Source organism: Fukomys damarensis, unplaced genomic scaffold (assembly GCF_012274545.1).
Source record: "Fukomys damarensis isolate Sample0158 unplaced genomic scaffold, DMR_v1.0_HiC HiC_scaffold_25, whole genome shotgun sequence".
NCBI classification, from domain to species: domain Eukaryota; kingdom Metazoa; phylum Chordata; class Mammalia; order Rodentia; family Bathyergidae; genus Fukomys; species Fukomys damarensis.
Genome location: NW_022900937.1, coordinates 9,987,230 through 10,002,013, shown reverse-complemented (window position 1 = coordinate 10,002,013; position 14,784 = coordinate 9,987,230). Strand labels below are relative to the sequence as shown.

The 14,784-nt window shown below is 39.1% G+C and overlaps 1 long non-coding RNA gene across 1 annotated transcript; it reads right to left on the bottom strand.

Moving 5' to 3' along the window:
- Window positions 1–650: 650 nt before the first annotated feature.
- On the bottom strand, window positions 651–13,131 carry LOC104874246. Its single transcript, XR_783700.2, has 3 exons — window positions 12,944–13,131; window positions 10,405–10,529; window positions 651–1,144 (listed from the first exon to the last, which is right to left on the bottom strand). It is a non-coding gene; the product is annotated as an uncharacterized LOC104874246 (long non-coding RNA).
- Between the last annotated feature and the right edge of the window lie 1,653 nt (window positions 13,132–14,784).

Sequence of the window (14,784 nt, the reverse complement as noted above, 5' to 3'; positions counted from 1 at the left end):
TTTCTTTATATGTCTTTCAGTTACTGTCTAGCGCCATTCCTTTGATTTGATACTGTGGGGATCCTGAGTATTGGTTGTAAGTATTGTAAACTTTAATAACTCCATATGTGTTATGTTTCTCCAGTTTAGCCGGTGGTGTTGTGGAATTCCTAAAAGTTACAGTTTCTTGTCTCTGACCTTTAGATGTGTGGTTGTCCGGGTTACTACTACCCACGGTGGGTTGTTTTTGTTGAGCCTGTTTGCTCTTTTCCTGTGTGAACTTTCATTTACTATGGTAACCCCATCCCATAATAGTTTGTGGTTTTTTTGCTTTAAAAGGCCGACGCTTGCCGGCAATAAACGTCGCCTTGATCAGACTCTTGTCTTGGTGTCCTTCCTTTCTCTCTGCCCCATCTCCACCCCGCTGCTCTTTCAGGTTTGAGGCACTGCTGGACAGTGCTCTGCATCGCCGGCTCGCGACATGATACCAAAGTTGTTTTTTTTTTAATCGTATCTTTACTAGCAACAGAGTCTCCTAGCATTTGCTTATCTGGAAACATCTTAATATTGTCTTAATTTTTGACAGGCAGTTTCACAGTTAAAGGATTCTTGGTTGACATACAGGAAAAAGAAAAGAAAAGAAGAAAAGATTTTAAAAAGTAAGGGTGAGGGGAAAAGAAGAGGACAACTTCTTTAGGTCTTTGCAGATGGCTCTTCAGTGTCTAGCCAGCCACACACAGCTCTGCCTTAGCCTTTGTTTCCTTCTTGCATCGAGCCTGGAACTCAGTCAAAAAAGGGAAGCTTAGTGTCTTCCTGGTCTTTTCTAGCATGCAACTGACTTCTAAGTTCCCAAGAATTTGTGGGCACTTTTGAACAATCTGATTTCTCAAAGAATATTTTTTAACTTTTATTTCTAGGTGTTTGGCATATCTGCTTCTTTGTTTTGTTATTGCATCAGTTTTAATCTTTCATCTCTGTTAACTGACCTAATGTTTCCAGTGAAGGACTTTGGCACAGACAGTTTTCTGCTATGAGTAAGTCCCAGTCCTTCAGTCAGCTGAGCAGAGGTAAACCAATTCACTATGAATAAGATCTTCTCTTTTCCTCTGGACCCAGGCTCCAGCAGCTGAGAACATGGCTGCTATCTTTGAGACCACCACCATGCCTGGGACGGGAGAGAACAAGTAAAAATACCGTAAAGTTTTCCTGTGTTTAAATTGTCTTTTTCTTGATTTTATGTTCACTTAGTTGCTGTAAGTCTTTGACTATTTTACAGTTTTAAGTCAATTCTGACAATTTTTCCCAATTTGTGGTTGTTTTTTTATATTGAGAGGGCCTTGAGTCACTGAATGAACCTTCTCAGCTGATGTTACTATATACCATTTTCCATGAACCATTTGAAAGTACATTGCATGCATCATATACTTCCTCCCTCCACACTTGAATAATGTCTCTTAAGAAAACATAACTGTACCACTTTCTCATCATAGGCCTTTGTATCAGTACAATACACTATGTAGTGTGCAGTCAATTATCATTCTTCTTCAGTTGTCTCAATATTGCTTTTCCTTCCATACATGTTGCAATTAAGTATCACACAATGCATAGTTGTGAATGAGTATGTGTGGGTTTTTTGTTTGTTTGTGTTTTCTTTCAGTGCTGGGAATGAACCCAGGAGCTTTGCGTGCTAGGCGTGCCCTCTGCCATGGAGCTACATCCCCAGCCCTTGTGAATATGTTTTCCCTTACTTCCATTACTCAGTTCAGTATTCATTCTCCTTTGTTGGTCCCTTGGTGCTGCCCATAGCCCAGTAAACATTTCTTTCATTGTACTCTTTTCAGCAAAATACCTTGAGTGTACCATGTGCTTCTTTGGGGACTATGATTGATAGCAGTTTTCTCTGCAGCTTATAAAATGCATTTCTTTTCCTTTGTGACCCACTCCCCACTTTTTTTAGCTGGACTGAATATTTGTCTTCCTCATTTTACTTTTTTCCTCTTTTACTTTGGCAGTTATAGCACATATCCTATTTCTCCTTCTTTCTAAATCTTTATTTTTAACAAATGCATTGCAGGAGAGCAGGAGGAAAATGTTCACCAGGCAGTGAATGGCCAGGTGACTACATTATCCTATTATTTTTGTTGTTGTTGTTCTTGTCCCTGTCCCTTCATATTTTTTATCAGTACATATTGGCTGTACAGATTATTGGGTTTCATTCGGCAGATTCATATATGCACACAACATACCTTGATCACTCTTCATCACATGCCTCACCCCCTCTCAGCTTCACATTTTTTGGAGTTTCAATGCTTATGTTTTGATCATATCCATCTCCCCTATTCCCTGCCCTTCAGCCCCTCTCCTTTATTCCCTTCCTCTTGCCTAATTATCCTATTTTTATTCTTTCAGTAATAGCCCCAAGTATTCAACAGACCTATTTTACTTAAGAGGTTTTAGGATATTTTCACTTTGCTAACCTTCCTCTTACATTATAAACAACTGTATTCTTTCTCTTATTAACAAATCAGGCATTACTAATATAGTTGGATACAGTGAACACTTGTGTAGAAACATCAGACTATTTAGCACTGAGGTCACTCTCCCTGTCCACCACAGCCTCTCTTCCTTCCTTCTAAGACACATGTGGAGAATTCCCTCAGTACCAGTCTACTGGTAATGAGTCTTCTAAGGTGTTTCTTATCTGGAAATATGGTTATTTATTTTTTGTTATTATTCTTCAAATACATTTCCACTGAGTGTACAATTCTCAGCTGACATTTTAATATTCTGGCTGCTTGCTACAGTTGAGAAGTTAGAACAGCCTCTGCCCCCTGCTGAAGATCACTCTGTTCCTGGCTGCTCTGCAATCTTGTTTTGTCTTGGGTATGTTCCAGTGTTTAAGTGACGATCTACGTCTAGATTTCTGTTTTATTTATTGTGTATCTAACGTGTTGGTCTTCTTGAATCCAAAGATTCATATGTTTCATCAATTTGTAATTATGAATATCCCACCTTCATTTTCTTACCCATTTTCTTTCCCTGCAGCAAGTATTATTGTTAGACCTTTACACTCTCATTTTTCCTGTTTGTTTGACTCTATTACATACATTATGTCTCTCTGCCTTCTGTGCTGTGTTCAGATCTGTCTTTTAGTTTGTTTCTTCAGCTCTGGCTAATCTCTTTAAATCACAACACTGTGTGGTTTTCTTTTAAATTTCAATAACTATTTTGCAGTTCTAAAAGTTCTTATTGATTCCTTTACAACTTTTCTCATTTTTATAGACTTGGCACCTTGACTATATTTTGAAACATACTTTAGTAATGGCACACACCTGTAATCCCAACAGTTGGGAGGCCAAGTCAGGAGTTCTGCATTGAATTCAAGGCCAGCCAGAGTTTAGAAAGATCTTGTCTCCCCAAAAATTCACCCTACATATTTTAAACATGTTTACCTCACATTCTGCATCGATAATTTTTATGTGTGAAGCTACAAAAGCTAAAAACAATTTGATTTTGCAAATATTTAGGCTGACAATTATTCACAATAAGTTATTCCTTCAAATCTCATTATTTTTATTATTAGCTTATATTTCTTGAAATTTTAGAAGTGGAATTTTTTTGAAGTCTAAATTGAAATTGAATTTCTTTGTGAGGTTTGTTTCAGTGTGTGATAAATGCTTAGAATGCTGTCCTGCTAAGCTTAATTTAAATGAAAATATTTGCTTATATTTTTTTAGGACCATTCAGCTTTTGGAAATTCTATCACTAACCTGAGGGTAGGCTTGTAGTTTTGAATTATCAACAACAAATTATTTTTTGGCTTCCACTGGTAGCCAAGACTGAGATAGGCAATTTTTCTCCCCATCTTCTTTTGTGGATAGACTGTTATCTAGTTTACTCACTGAGGACACTACTTTTTTGAGGTTATTTCCTTTATACAAGCCTAGTGATATCTTTCCTTTCTTGGGCTAGGCGCTCTACTATGTTCAATGCCCTTTATCTTACTTCATTTTATTTTTTTGGTTTTTTTGAGAAGAATCTCCATATGTAGTGTACTGGGCTTGAACTCACTGTGTGTAGCACAGGCTAGCCTGGAACTTGCAATGATCCTCCTGTCTCAGCCTCCCAAGTGCTAGAATTATAGGCATGTGCCACCACACCAGGCTTCAGTGGCCCTTCAGACAAAAGCTCTAGGCCAGGCCACTACAGGCTGACAGAGGTACTAGGCAGGGCTGGCTTTGGGACACACATCACTCTATATTTATGCTCTCCCTTCTTTCATGTTCTTCATCCTGGCTCCAGAGGATTCCTCTTGCTCTCTTGATGTATCTAAAATTTCCCCTAAAAACTTAACTAGTATTTATAAGATGTTTTGTACTGGACAGTTAAAATTTCTCCTATTTAGTCTTCCTAAAACTCAATTTCACATGGCTTTGGAACAAGGATAACCTGTACCTATTTAACTTTTCTCCTACTCTAAAATGGCCACATTTCTGTTTTCCTTTGTGAAGTGTAATAGTGGTATCAACATCTTGGCTTTTTGTTTTTTTGTTGTTCCATCACTATTTAGATTATTTCCTTGAGGCAGTTTCTGAACAGGATTTCTGGGTCAAAGGAAAAGTTACTGTTGACTTGAAAAAAGTTTAGGAAGCAGAACTGAGACGACTTGGGTATAAGAGGTGAAGTGAAGCAGAGGGAGGACTCTAGAATGAGACTGGAGCTTTTGGCTCAGGTATTCGGGTGGACGATGATGTCACTGGCTAAGACTGGGAGCAGAGGTTAGGGTGGGTGTGTGCGTGGGGAACAACAACAAGTTCAGTTTGGACATGTTGCATCTGAGATGTCACATAAGTAGAGACATTTTTAGTAGGCAGTTGGAAATACAGGGCACAGCCTCAGGATAGTGGTTTTTGCTGGGATTCACAAAGTCAGGGTCCCCAGGTCCCTGGGATTCTTCAGAGGTCTGTGTGTTTCTTGAATTAATTTTTGTATTCATTCTTATATTCATTTCAACCATTATCTGGGTTATCTGGATGACTACCTTTATGGGTGCGTGCTGCCAACTACTCTGGTATCTGCATCTGTACTGCTGTGCATCGTCTCCCTGGTGCCAAGGATCACAGAGCCAGGCTTAATGTGTAAGTGACAAAATCAGGTCAAGTGTTGCTGTGTGTTGGGCCATGACAAAGAAGGTTTCAGTCATCATATTAAAGAATGAGAAGGAAAGGATGCTAAGAACAGAATCCTGTGAAGAATCAGTAACTAAGGAATGAATAAAGGGAGAGAAAAGTCAGGAGGTAAACCCAATTGTAAGAGAAGAATGAAGAAGCCAAAAGAGAAGGGATGTCTCTAAAAGAGAACATTGAAAAAGTCCTTAAAAGCACAGGTAGTCTTAGTCCAAACATTTTCAGCTGAACAGTGATGGCTTTGAAGTCAAGGAAATAAATTGGAGTTGAGAATGTGTAAACTTAAGTATGGCTATCATGAAAAGAAAGAATGTTTCTGGATGAAGAATGAAGTTACTATAAATAAGTATACAAGAACATGTGTTGAATGGAAGAAGTGGATATATTTTAAAAATCAGTAGCTTTTCTATACAATAATAATGAGCTATCTGAGAAAGAAATCAAGAGAACAATTCCATTCACAGCAGCTTTAAAAAATGCCCAAGGATCAATCTAAACATGGATGTGAGAGACCTCTGCAGTGGAAGTTACAGAACACCAAAGAAAGAAATGAAGACAATGGAAGATGGAAAGTCCCCGCTATGTTTATGGATTGACAGAATTAACATTGTAAAAAAGGCCAGACTGTCAAACATGATCTACAGATTTAAGCAATTCCCATAAAAATTTCAATGCAATTCTTCACAAAACTAAAAAGGAATCCTACAATTCATATGAAACACAAAAGACCCAGAACAAAGTAGTCCTGAACAAAAAAACAAAAAACAAAGCTGGAAGCTTTACCATACATGGTTTTAAATTATGCAGCAAAGCTTTAGTAACGAAATAGCATGGTGGTGGCATAAAAATAGACAGATGAGAGTAATAGAATATACAGAAGCAAACCCATGAAACTATAGCCATCTGATTTTTATAAAATAGATTTTAATTTTATCCCATTCCTTTCTCAAGTCCCCTCCCACCCCTATGTAAAAAAGCGTTGTTTCCATTTTTTCCATTTTCACTTTATTCTTGTCCTTCCTTCCTTCCTTCCTTCCTTCCTTCCTTCCTTCCTCCCTTCTCCCTTGTTTATCTTCCCATTTGAACATTTCTTTCCCATTTCCAAATATCTATTATATATTTGAGATCTTATTTCTACTTTTGGTTTCTCACACCAGAGGAACAATGAAGTATTTAAACACATGTGTTCAGTTCATTTCACTTAAGAGTATGGTCTCAGGGTCCATCCATTTAGCTGTAAATGTCTGCAACTCATTCTTCTTTATGACAAAGTATTACTCTATTGCATTAAAAAAACACATCTTTATCCATTCATCAGTTAATGGGCGTTTGTAGCTATCTGATTTTTAACAAAGGGGCGACAAACACATGTAGGAAAAAAGACAGCCTCTTTAACAAATGGTTCTGGGAAAACTGGATATCCATATATAGAGAACTGAACCTAGATCACTCTCACCTTGTACAGAAATTAATTCAAAATAAATGAAAGACCAGGTATAAGACCTGAAACTGCTGGAAGAAAATGCTTGTAGGCATAGGTACAGGGAAAGATTTTCTGAATAGTAGTGCAGGAAATAATAGCAAGAATCAACAAATGGGACTACCTCAAATTAAATATTTCCTGCACAGAGTTCAAGGCTAGCCTGGACTGCACAGCAAGACCCTGTCTCAAAGAACAAAAAGCAAAAAACAACAAACAAACAAGATAAAAATCCTGCACACCAAAAGAAATCACAGGCTACAGAATGGGAGAAAATCTTTGGCAGTTACTGTTTCAACTGAAAATTAATATCTAGAATGTACGAAGAACTCATAAAAACACCAAAACATCAAATAGTCAAATCAATAAACAGACAAATAAGTTGAAAAGACACTTTTGCAAAGAAAAAGTACAAGTTCAGCATGGTGGTGCACGCCTGTAATCCCAGCACTTGGGAAGCGGAGGCAGGAGGATCTCTGCGAGTTTGAGGCCAGCCCGAGTTACACAGTGTGTTCAAGATCAGCCTGAACTACATAGTGAGACCATGATCAAAAAGTTAAAAAAAAAAAAAAAAAAAAAGAATACCAATATGTATATGAAAAAATGCTCTAAATCTTTGGCCACTAGAGAAATGCAAATTAAAACTACACTGAGGTTCCCTCTTAACCCAGTCAGAATGGCTATTTTTGAGAATACAAAAAAAACAAAATCTTGGCATGATGTACACCTGTAATTCTAACACTTTGGGAGGCTGAGGTAAGAGAATCGTTAAGTTCAAGCTGAGCTGGGCAACTTAGCCCAGCAGTCCACCCAACCCCCCAGAAAATGGGGAAGGATGAGTGTGGGAAGGAAGAATGCTTCTACACTGCTGGTGGAATGTAAATTAGTACAGCCTCTTGGAAATCGGTATGGAATTTTCTTAAAAAACAAAAAGTGGAGCTACTGTATAATCCATTCCTTTGTGTACACTTGAAGGAATTAGTCAGTATAGTAGGGATACCTGCATACCTGTGTCAATTGTGGCACAATTCACAAGAGCCAAGATATGGAACCAGCATAGACTTCCACCAACAGATAAAGAAATATATACACAATGAAGTACTATTCAGCTGGAAAGGAGAACGGAATTCAGCTATCTGCAGGAAAACAGATGGAACCAAAGATTATCATGTTGAGGGAAAAAAGCCAGACTCAGAAAGGCAAATATTGCATGTTTTCTCTCTAACAGGTGAAACATTTAAAAGGTGACATGATAGTAGAAGGGAGACTATTAGACCAGAGGACAGGAATAAGGGGAAGGGGAGGTAAAGGAAAGTGACTGGTAATGGGGGATGACATGATCAAAATATATGCCTGTGTGAAAATATCACGTTGAAATCTAATATTTAAAAAAATTAATAGGTACTAATAAAAGATATTTAAAATGAAGAGATAAATGGAGAAAGGATTTTCATACAGATAAGGGGAAATAATTAACATTTTGGGGTGTAGAGGAGATAGGACTCAGTTTGACACAGATAACAATTCCAGGATTACCCTTGAAACATAGTGACAACCTTTCTTTAAGATGAAATATGAGTAAGATTAAAAGAAGAATCTGGAAGGGCTGGGGATTTAGCTCAGCGGCACAGCACCTGCCTTGAAAGAATGAGGTCCTGAGTTCGATCCTGATGCCAAAAAAAAACAACAAAAGAAGTAGAATGTGGAGTTTGTTCTATGTAGCTTTATTTTTCTGTGAAGTAGAAACCAGAGTGATGGGATGGTTGTATCATGAGGTTTAGGAAGACAGAGTAATAGTTATGGGAACTAGGAAATGTACTGGAAATGCTGAGCGCTTTCTGTGAATGGGGTTCCAGTCTTGACTGCGCTAAGTAGCTCTGAGAATTGGGCAGGTAATTTAACCTGTCTAAATATTTGGAGAATGAGAAATTTGGACTAGGCAATTTCTGAAGAAGTGATATAGAACTCAGGGCCTAAATCCTTTATCCTAAGTAATCTAACCCAATAAATACTTTTTCTCCTTGTAAGAGTTACTTTTGGAGCTAAATACAGACCATCTTAGACTACATCTAATGAGAAAGTCAACAAGGAAAATTAAAAGGCCAGTTGGAATAGAAAGTGAAAAAGAATGGAAGACTTAATTTTCCTCATTTGTTAAACATAACAGTAAACCTAGCAAAACCAAAGAACTTTCACAGAAAGATCCAGGAACTAAAGTAAAGAAAAAGATGAAAGAAATTGTCAGTGTCTCTGTGCCCTGTAGCTCCCAAGAATTTCTAAGTGAATTCTAGCTATGGGTTTTATTACCATGAAATTCCAGTCAGGAATTGAGGAAAATGACACAGCCTTAAGGAATTTCCTGTAAAGAAATCCACTCTCAAGACCTCTCTGCCGCAGCTCTGTTACTGGAAATGTCAATTTGGTGGCTCCCTGTCTGTGCTCTCAAGCATTTTGTTCGTAATTAAACTTTTTAGAATTTAAATTTAATTTTCAATTCAAAGTATGACTCAGCCAAAGTAGCTTCTTGAAGGTCATACCTGACTTTGCGCAGAGAGTTAAGACTACATTGATCAACCAGTGAGAAAGTTCTTTATATAAAAAAACCCCAGGATTAAAATATAAAATATATATAGAAAAAAAAACCATACCTATAGTAAAACATCTGAGATCTGCCTGAAATGCCAGGAAACCCAGAGCCCTAGAATTTGCTGAAAAGTTGTGCCTGTGTGGGCCTCCTGGGCCACTGCACCCACTCTGGGCTGACAGGGCCTCCAAGGAAGGGGAGGAAGAGCCCTCCAGCAGGAGGCCAGTTGCCAGCCCTTCTGATGTGTCATTGTTTGTTTACACTTCTGCTTTTTTTCACCAGAATGTGAGCTCCTGGGGGCACACAGAAGTTGTCTTATTCATCTTGTTATCCCTAGTGCCTAGAATAGTAGCCTGCACCTAGCAACTTCCTTAAATACCCTTATAGGATAAACGAATGAGGTAAATCTATGATTCAGTGTTCTGAATAATTAAAGGAAGAGGATAATTTCCAAAAAGTTTAAAGGTACAGGCAGTAATAGCTCTTTTTAGTAATGCTAACATGAAAGAAATAGCATCTGGCATCTTTGAAATTTAAGGAAAAAATATATATTCCTGAATACATGTATGAGCATATGTTGTTTTGATTATTTCCACACATCTGCCAGTCAAAATTTTCTAAAGCACCATCTTTATTTTGTTATTTCTCTGATTAAGGGCATATACCTGTATTAGTTTGGAGCCCTAGGACAATCTAATATAAAGTAAAACTTTCTGCCAGGCGTGGTGGTGTGCCTGTAGTCCCAGCACTTGGGAGGCTGAGTCAGGAGGATCACTGTGAGTTTGAGACCAGCCTGGGCTACATAGTGAGTTCCAGATCAGCCTCAACTGCATAGTGAGACCCTGTCTCAAAAAAACCAAAAAAACAAAAACAAAAACAAAAAAAAAACTAGAGCTTTCAATTAAATTCAAGATTTCATCATTATCGTGCAGTGGAAATTATGTAGAATTATATTATGTGAGCATAATTATTAATCAATTCATATTTCAATAGTACAGACAAATTCAACTCAATCTGATTTAAGCAAAACAAAAAAGAAAAAAAAAAGTCAGGCTCAAGCAAAACTGTCGGAACCTTGTCTGGTCCTCTCTCAGGTTCACTTGTTTCTTTTAGATATCAATCCTGAGGATTTCTCCTCTACAAGGGCCAGGCACCTCCAGATACCTCAGGCTCACCTTCTTCAAGTTTAGCAGTTCTCAAGTAGAGGAGATCCTCCTCTAGTTAACTTCAGAGGGGAAGTTCTGGAGAGGGCTCTGTTTGGCTTGACACTGTGTCACACACTTGCTCCTCAATCACTGGTCTAAAGAAAATGGAATATTTTGATTGGCTAGGTCAGTTTCCCAAGTAATGTCTCCCTTGCTGATTGGTTACATCTGCATTACATGCCCTGCTTTGTGGCCTATGGTAGAGCACCATGATGACTACTTCTTTAGAGGAGGGCAGATCTCCAAAGGAAGATGTGTGGCTGTTACTAGAAGGGAAACGGATAAACACAAGTACCTTAACAGTTCAGTCCTCCAGGGCTGAAGCACAGCACATATGTGCAGGTTGATGAGCCACCTGGCCGGGTGCATCATTCAAGGTGCATTCTGAATGGCTGATGTACGCACTGCGCCATGGTTAACTGAGTCTCCTTCCTGCTTAACCATATCTCACTATTTTCTGAGTTACAAATATCGTATATAATGCAACATGAACACTGCTGAATATACACTTTTGTTTATACAGCAAAAATTACCTTTTAGCCTTAGAATATATTTTTGAGCAGGGTGTTTTTCAAAGTTTGATCATATTTGGAACAGGAAGAAAGAATTGGTGAAAGCCATGCTTTTTGTTTTTCATTAATAAAAATAAATACCATGTATGTATCCTTCACGAAGTATTTATGTCACTTTCCCCATTATCTGAAAGCGGTTTGACTTTCAGATAATATGACTGAATACTTCTGTCAGCAGTGAGCTTATGGAAACATGTACCAAAGCAAAGCTAAGTCCCAAGTCCCAAAGATGCCCTTCAAAAGCAGCCATCCATTTAATTTGATCTATTAAACAAACTTAGCAGTTGGGATGCCCACACAGCAAGAAAGGCTGCTTAGAGATGGAATTTTGGCTTTAATTGGAATCTTCTGTCCTTTATTAGACAACCATAAGCTTCCAATTATGCACATCATCTTCATTTCAAATATGGGCTGATAAAAGCTTATAAATTTTCATTCTTAGCAGCAGATTTAGGAGTAAAAACAAGCTCCTGTCAAGAACAAATCTGAGAATTGGGGTAGGGGTACACACAAAAATATTATTGTTAATTGATCAAACACTGCGTACTCAAAGCTGCATTAGTGACTTTGTGCTATTAGAAAGAAATTCAAAAAATAATTGTCCTTGAAGAATTTACACAATATTAACATATCTACATAGTCAGGTAACTTTGCTGTTTCCACTAATGATGTAATGATTTCTCCTCCACTTTAGCATTTTATCTACTTTTCAAGGTCTGTCTTCAGAACTTTCTTTTAGGTGATTTAATTTAGTGTCTTGACTGTAAGGAGGGTTTTGCATTACTCTGACCCATCCATCCAAACACTGGATTTCAATTATCCCATTGAACATATCTTTATATGTTATCACTGCAGGAGGTGTCCAGCCCCCAAGACTGGTGAGGAGTCCCTTACCACCTGTCTTGCCCCTTCTAGTCCTCTAATGCACAATATTTTGAGAGGCAAACCAAATCCTAGTGCAAAAACTTAAAGTTTGTTGGGTTAAAAAAAATCAGGTACCCAATTTGAGGATATACTCCTAAGTGAAATAAATAAGTCACACATATACAAATACCAAATAGTTTCTCCCCCAAGACTGGTGAGGAGTCCCTTACCACCTGTCTTGCCCCTTCTAGTCCTCTAATGCACAATATTTTGAGAGGCAAACCAAATCCTAGTGCAAAAACTTAAAGTTTGTTGGGTTAAAAAAAATCAGGTACCCAATTTGAGGATATACTCCTAAGTGAAATAAATAAGTCACACATATACAAATACCAAATAGTTTCTCTCTTGTGAAAAACTAAAATAGTACTCAAGATCCTAACGGGACAATTAGCAAATAGGAAGAAAAGGACCAAAGGTGTAGGGACAGTGAGAAAGATAGGGAAAGGGGAATAAAGGAAAAGGAAAAAATATGAGAAAATGGAATTGTAACAATGTAACAATGGAATTAAAGTGTTTGAAGGGGGGAGGGGAGGAGGGGGTGAGGTACCAAAACCAAAGTCAGCTGGGTATGGTGGCACACATCTGTAATCCTCGCACCCTTGGAAGCTGAGGCAGGAGGATGGCAAGTTCAAGCCCAGCTTGAGCAACTGGGTGACGAAGGCCTGAGGACATAGTCCTTAGTGTGAAGGCCCTGGGTCCAATAACTGGTCCTGCAAAAACTAGACCAAACCTATGTCTCCAGATGCTGTGAATTTCTACACTGAGACTTCTCTTTGTGCAAACAGCCTTTTCCTTCTCACTCCCTCAGTTTAGCTCCTGATGAATGTTCATTCCTCCATTCACTAAACTCATACATCACCCTCTCAGTGAGGTCTCCTCCCTCTCTACCTTCTAGATTGTACGGTGTCTGCAATATTCATGCCTATGTTTATGATTCTGAGTGATAATAATTTGCTTTCATGTCCTTTTCCACACCTCGAGTGTAGCACCCAGGCCTTGCTTGCTTTACTTACCTTGGAATCCCAAGGGCCTGGTAGAATGCCTGATGCACAGAAGGTCCTTTACAACATTTTATGAAATGAAATGGATCATACTGAATCAAGTAGCAGTGTAGAGAAGGCTTCAGGTAGCTGGAGAACCTGAGCCCCGAGTTTATGTCAAGGTTGGAAAGGGGAACAAAAGTCTTAGAGAAGAGAGAAATGACAGGAACAATGGCCCCTAAGCTGAGTAAAGCGGGAATTGTGAGCTGGCACCTCAGGAAGGAAGGCTGTGGAGTGCGGAGTGTTGGGAAATGAGGTCAGAGAGGCCAGGTGGGGTCATGGGAGATCCTGGATGTGAGCAGAGGAGATGAAACATTATGAAACACGGGATGCAATTCAAGGAAAGGAAACTGTAGAAATGCGTGTGCACGAATTGAGCCTCCTCCCTCTATCACAGGTCTATTTTGGAGCCCTCTGGGTCGGTACAGTGGGTGTGTCTCGGATCCCTAGGGGCCATGTGTCACCTGAGCATTATCTTGTGGGGGTCAAAAGCCCTGGAACTGAGTTTCCACTCCAACACTAACGTTCCTGGTTGTGGTGAAACTGTCTTGTGCTCTCATCCGTAAAATGAAGGCAAGGTGAGCGACATGATTCAGTAGATTTCTTTCTTTTTTTTTTATCTCTAGGACTCACTGTATAGCAAAACAAGCAGTTCTTTGCCAGATAATTAGTCTGTCCTTCTACCTCAGCTTTATTCTCCCATTTTCTTGTATCCAAACTGCTCTCATCTCCACTAAGGTCAGCGTGGAAGCCTGGCCCTTCCCTCGCCCACGGAGTCCTTCCCAGCCCTCCACCTCTGTTCCAAATCTACCTCCAGCTGAGACCTTGAAGCTTTTCCCAACCTCTGCATGTCTGTCTGATTTTTACCTCTCACTTTTAAAAACATTTTGTCTTGACTTATTCTCTCTTTGTTTCACATTGATAATTGTTTTCTCCAATTAGCTTGAAAAATTCTTAAAATAAGTAACTGGTAAGCACAGTATTTTTTATTTCCCCTATTTCCCCCTCCCACTGGCATGAAGCTAAACATAAGATACTTAACAGGGTTTTTGAATATTCAACTTCATGTACAAAAATATCAGTGAAAATAGAAAACCCAAAGAATAATAAAAAAAAATCTCCTGGGCTTGGAATTGAATAATATACCATATAGATGAGTTATAGATGGTGTTTTGTCCTTAGCAAAAGACTCTTAAAATAGGATGTATCTGGGCATGGTGGCACAAGTTTATAATCCCAGCACTTGTGGAGGCTGAGGCAGGAGGACTGCCGACCTCTCCAAAAAAGGCGGGGGGATGTAGCTCAGTGTGAAGGCCCTAGTTCAATCTCTAGTACTGCCAGAAAAGAAAAGAGAGAGAGGGAGAGAGAGAGAGAGAGCGAGAGAGAGAGAGAGAAGGAAAGAAAGAAAAGAAAAGGAAAAAGAGATGAAAAGAAAAGAGGGTAATCTGTGAAGTTGCTGGTCTTAAAGAGTGGGTGGTACTAGGGCCTGAGATACCCCAGCCAACTCCAGGAAAAAAGAAACAGAGAACTGTTTACAGAGTGACTTTGCTGTTGGATGTGTCCCAACTGCAGCTTGGGAACATCGGGCAGAGTTACCACCCTGCTGCCATAACCCCTGCCAACTTGGATAAGAAGCAGCAGCACTGACCTGTCTTTTGGCTCCAGAACAAGGCAAGCGAGCACACCAGCAGGCATGGGAGGAAGAAGTTGTGAAATGAAAGACTTGGAAAAGCCTTGAGTGTAACTGGCTTCCTCTTTCCCTCTGATACTCGAGTCTCCTACCTCTTTGACACCGGCAAGGTGGTATAAACCTG